Source organism: Oncorhynchus keta, chromosome 4, assembly GCF_023373465.1.
Source record: "Oncorhynchus keta strain PuntledgeMale-10-30-2019 chromosome 4, Oket_V2, whole genome shotgun sequence".
Taxonomy (NCBI): Eukaryota; Metazoa; Chordata; class Actinopteri; order Salmoniformes; family Salmonidae; genus Oncorhynchus; species Oncorhynchus keta.
In genome coordinates this window covers 44,871,422-44,876,518 of record NC_068424.1, presented here as the reverse complement: position 1 = coordinate 44,876,518, position 5,097 = coordinate 44,871,422, and positions in this window count along the sequence as shown.

The following is a 5,097-nucleotide window of genomic DNA, read 5'->3' as shown; positions in this document are numbered from 1 at the left end:
GAGATAATGCGGGGAGGCGTTGGGCCTCGTGGGGTTAATCAGGTTATTTAAACTGCTGTTTATTTACATTGTGGTGTGATGATGTTCTGGTTCTGGCCTGGCAGCCTCAGTGACAGCTGAAACCTGCAGGGCTTTATTTTCCCACGAGCCTCCTTCACTAATCTCACCCTGCCTCCATTCCTTCCCATTGTTCTCCGCTCTGTCAATTACTCTGCTCCCTTCATCTTTTCTGACGGACCCAGAGCTCTCTGTTTGGACAGCAGGTTTCCAACGTAGATGGGTTTATAGCGCCACTGGATTTACATCACTCCCCCACTACACAGTTCAAATAAACCATCTCTCTCTTTCTTGACACAAACACTTACAGATGAATCATGTTCAGGAAAAACAAATGAAATGGATTCACCTCTGATTTGGTGCTGCATTAATCACTTGAATGTGTTTTGGAGGATCAAGTGGACTAAGATGACGTCCTTCCTACCACAAGTCACTTACTGTCTTACAAGTGTTGGTTATATTCCAGAGGGCCAAAGGGGTTCTCTCAGTGACATGAATGATTCTGGAATGTTCCTAATTCTGGAATGCATCACAGAGCAAAATCCCAAAACACCAGTAAAAGTAGTAAAAACACATAAAAAAGTAGCCCAGGTGATAAAACTACTTGGCATCCCAGATAAGGACACATCCCTATGAACATACCAGAGAAATGTTCCATGTGTTCTCTTTGTACATACCACAGAACGTTCTTCCTGCTGCCTGAATCTGTTATCACCATCCATCTGGGACTGTTGACAGCCTGATGATAAGAAGTACCGGGACATGGCAGGATGACATTCAGCTATGGATCCCTTTACTTACATGAACAAACCTGGAGCCTGAGGAAAGCTGACTTTTTCAACCCAAGCCAATCTGACTGACCCTGCCTCTGGATCTGGAAAAAGCTAACTAAAACAAAAAGCTAACTAAAATAAAAAGTTATCAATTATCTATTTCCTTTGTGGATTTTATGTAAAGTTTATATAATTCAAGTAAACAGTGACTACAGAGTTCCATGAAGTATATATTTGACGCATTTACAATTTCAGCTAAATATGTAAGCTGATAAATGTGGATGCACTGTATGTTTTAAGAATTGCACTTTATATCAGGGTTCCTTACATAACCTCAACAACCAACCTGCTCACTTAGAAAACCTCAAAATAGTACAAATCCTTGGCAAAAATGTGCTGCTATAAGCTATAACTTACATAACATTCTTTGTGAGTGTCCTTCTCATCACGCATTAACCCACTCACCAAAACCCAGCCATATTAATGATGAGAATTATGTATGTAAATCTACTGAGGCATAAGGCACGGCATGTGTACAGTCGTGGCCAAACGTTTTGAGAATGACACAAATATGAATTTCCACAAAGTTTGCTGCTTCAGTGTCTTTAGATATTTTTGTCAGATGTTACCATGGAATACTGAAGTATAACTACAAGCATTTCATAAGTGTCAAAGGCTTTTATTGACAATTACATGACGTTGATGCAAAGAGTCAATATTTGCGGTGTTGACCCTTCTTTTTCAAGACCTCTGCAATCTGCCCAGGCATGCTGTCAATTAACTTCTGGGCCACATCCTGACTGATGGCAGCCCATTCTTGCATAATCAATTCTTGGAGTTTGTCAGAATTTGTGGGGTTTTGTTTGTCCACCCTCCTCTTGGGAATTGACCACAAGTTCTCAATGGGATTAAGGTCTGGGGAGTTTCCTGGCCATGGACCCAAAATATCGATGTTTTGTTCCCCGAGCCACTTAGTTATCACTTTTGCCTTATGGCAAGGTGCTCCATCATGCTGGAAAAGGCATTGTTTGTCACCAAACTGTTCCTGGATGGTTGGGAGAAGTTGCTCTCGGAGGATGTGTTGGTACCATTCTTTATCTATGACTGTGCCCACTCTCTTGGCTGAGAAGCAACCCCACACATGAATGGTCTCAGGATGCTTTACTGTTGGTATGACACAGGACTGATGGTAGCGCTCACCTTGTCTTCTCCGGACAAGCTTTTTTCCTGATGCCCCAAACGATCAGAAAAGGGATTCATCAAAGAAAATTACTTTACCCAGTCCTCAGCAGTCCAATCCCTGTACCTTTTGCAGAATATCAGTCTACCCCTGATATTTTTCCTGGAGAGAAGTGGCTTCTTTGCTGCCCTTCTTGACACCAGGCCATCCTCCAAAAGTTTTCACACCACTGTGCGTGTGTTACGCCCCTGAAAACAGGGGAGAAATAATCACGAGAGTGATACGGTGTTGTATTCTCAAGTCAACATTTTGTTCAATGAGAAAAGACTGCGAATTTCCCCAGGAATATGCGTGGAGACCAGAGCAATCGATCTCCGGCTCATAGCTTAAGAGCATTTCGTAGATCACAGATTAACACTTTTAGGCACCACCAAATAAAGTAATCAATATAACGTTTACACATTACTCTCACAATTCGTACCCTTTGACAGATTTGAACTTTAACACAATTATATGAATGTTATCAATCTCTATCAACTAATACTGAATGCATCTTTTTAACCTTAGATGTTTTAAGATCCTCACATACTATGAACTTACTAATACTTTTCAATGTATAACAGGCTATGAATATGTCCTTTAACCTGTCACACGTGCAGATGTACTCACACCTGCCTGCTGCCATTCCTGAGCAAGCTCTGTACTGGTGGTGCCCCGGTCCCGCAGCTGAATCAACTTTAGGAGACGGTACTGGCACTTGCTGGACTTTCTTGGGTGCCCTGAAGCCTTCTTCACAACAATTGAACCGCTCTCCTTGAAGTTCTTGATGATCCGATAAATGGTTGATTTAGGTGCAATCTTACTGGTAGCAATATCCTTGCCTGTGAAGCCCTTTTTGTGCAAAGCAATGATGACGGCACGTGTTTCCTAGCAGGTAACCATGATTGAGAGAGGAAGAACAACGATTCCAAGCACCACCCTCCTTTTGAAGCTTCCAGTCTGTTATTCGAACTCAATCAGCATGACAGAGTGATCTCCAGCCTTGTCCTCGTTAACACTCACACCTTTGTTAACGACAGAATCACTGACAAGATGTCAGCTGGTCCTATTGTGGCAGGGCTGAAATGCAGTGGAAATGTTTTTGGGGGATTCAGTTGATTTGCATGGCAAAGAGGGACTTTGCAATTAATTGCAATTTATCTGAATACTCTTCATAACATTTTGGCGTACATGTAAATTTCCATCATACAAACTGAGGTAGCAGACTTTGAGAAAATTAATATTTGTGTCATTCTCAAAACTTTTGGCCACGACTGTACAGTCTGTCGTCTGCCTGGTGTACTGTAGCATAGAACAGATCAACACTGCTGCGGGTTTCTGGTATGTCCTAATGCCTCCTTCTGTTTATGTGTTGAATGAGATGTGGGAGCATTTGGTTAAAAGGATTTTAAATGGTTCTCGCTAAGATAAACTGTTTTGTTAGAGAGTTAAAAGAGTTTATTAAGATAACTATTTTATGTGACAGTGCAAATCATATACAAAGGACATTATGGTCTGCTTACGTTCTTTCCACTGTTCCTGACCTGGTTCAGACATACAATCTATACTCTCATGCGGAATCTTTACACTGCTCATATGCATGTAATATTAAGTAACACTTTATTTTCAGGTACACATATATTGGCCACTAATTTGTTAGTATATAAACATCTATATAAGTAGCTTATATGGCTTTGTTATGTCTTATTATCCATATATTAGGCCTTAATTATACTGAACAAAAATATAAATGCAACAAACATGTAAAGTGTTGGTCCCATGTTTCATGAGCTGAAATAAAATATCCCAAAAATGTTCCATATGCACAAAAAGCTTATTTCTCTCAAATTTGGTGCACAAATGTGTTTACATCACTGTTAGTGAGCATTTCTCCTTTGCCAAGATAATTCATCACCTGACAGGTGTGGCATATCAAGAAGCTGCTTAAACAACATGGTCATTACACAGGTGCACCTTGTGCTGGGGACAATAAAAGGCCACACTAAAATTTGCAGTTTTGTCACAGAACTCCATGCCACAGATTCCTCAAGTTTTGAGGGAGCATGAAATTGGCATGCTGACTGCAGGAATGTCCACCAGAGCTGTTTGCAGATCCTTATATGTTCATTTCTCTACCATAAGCTGCCACCAACGTTGTTTTAGGGAATTTGGCAGTACGTTCAACCGGCCTCACAACTACAGACCACATGTAACCAGGCCAGTCCAGGACCTCCACATCTGGCTTCTTCACCTGCGGGATTATTTGAGACCAGCCACCCGGGCAGCTGATGAAACTGAGGAGTATTTCTGCCTGTAATAAAGTCCTTTTGTGGGGGAAAACTAATTCTGATTGGCTGGGCCTGGGCCTGGCTCCCCAGGGGATGGGCCTGGCTCCCAAGTGTGTGGGCCTATGCCCTCCTAGGCCCACCCATGACTGCGCCTCTGCCCAATCATGTGAAATCCATAGATCGGGGCCTAATGCATTTATTTCAATTGACTAATTTCCTTATATGAATTGTAACTCAGTAAAATTGTTGAAATTGCTGAATGTTGCGTTTCTATATTTTTTCAGTTTAAGGGATTTGTTATTCAAACACTGTAAGTCATGTTAAATATGTGATGAAAAGAGTTCTTAATGTTTTGTCCACTCATTGTACATGAAAGTATAGTTGCTAGTTGTATACGTCAAATGTTTTACTTGCATGGTGGCTGTATGGAATATGAGGGGAGGTGTGCCAATGAGGTAATTTCTGGAAGAAAATTATACAAGTAAAAATATGGTCAGTTCTGAGTAGGGAACACCTATTGAGGTACTATGTTCTTATTAGTCCCACATTAAGACAGCTTACTAAGAGTCTGTTTATTTTGTAACTTGATCATTATTAACTATAAATATGCCTTTACTAAAGCTAATAATTAGGATATTAAGGATTGGCCACTACTACGTGACTTATAATGTTTGAATAACATATCACTTGGAATGCATTTCAATTAACAGGTGTGCCTTGTTAAAAGTTCATTTGTAGAATTTCTTTCCTTCTTAATGCG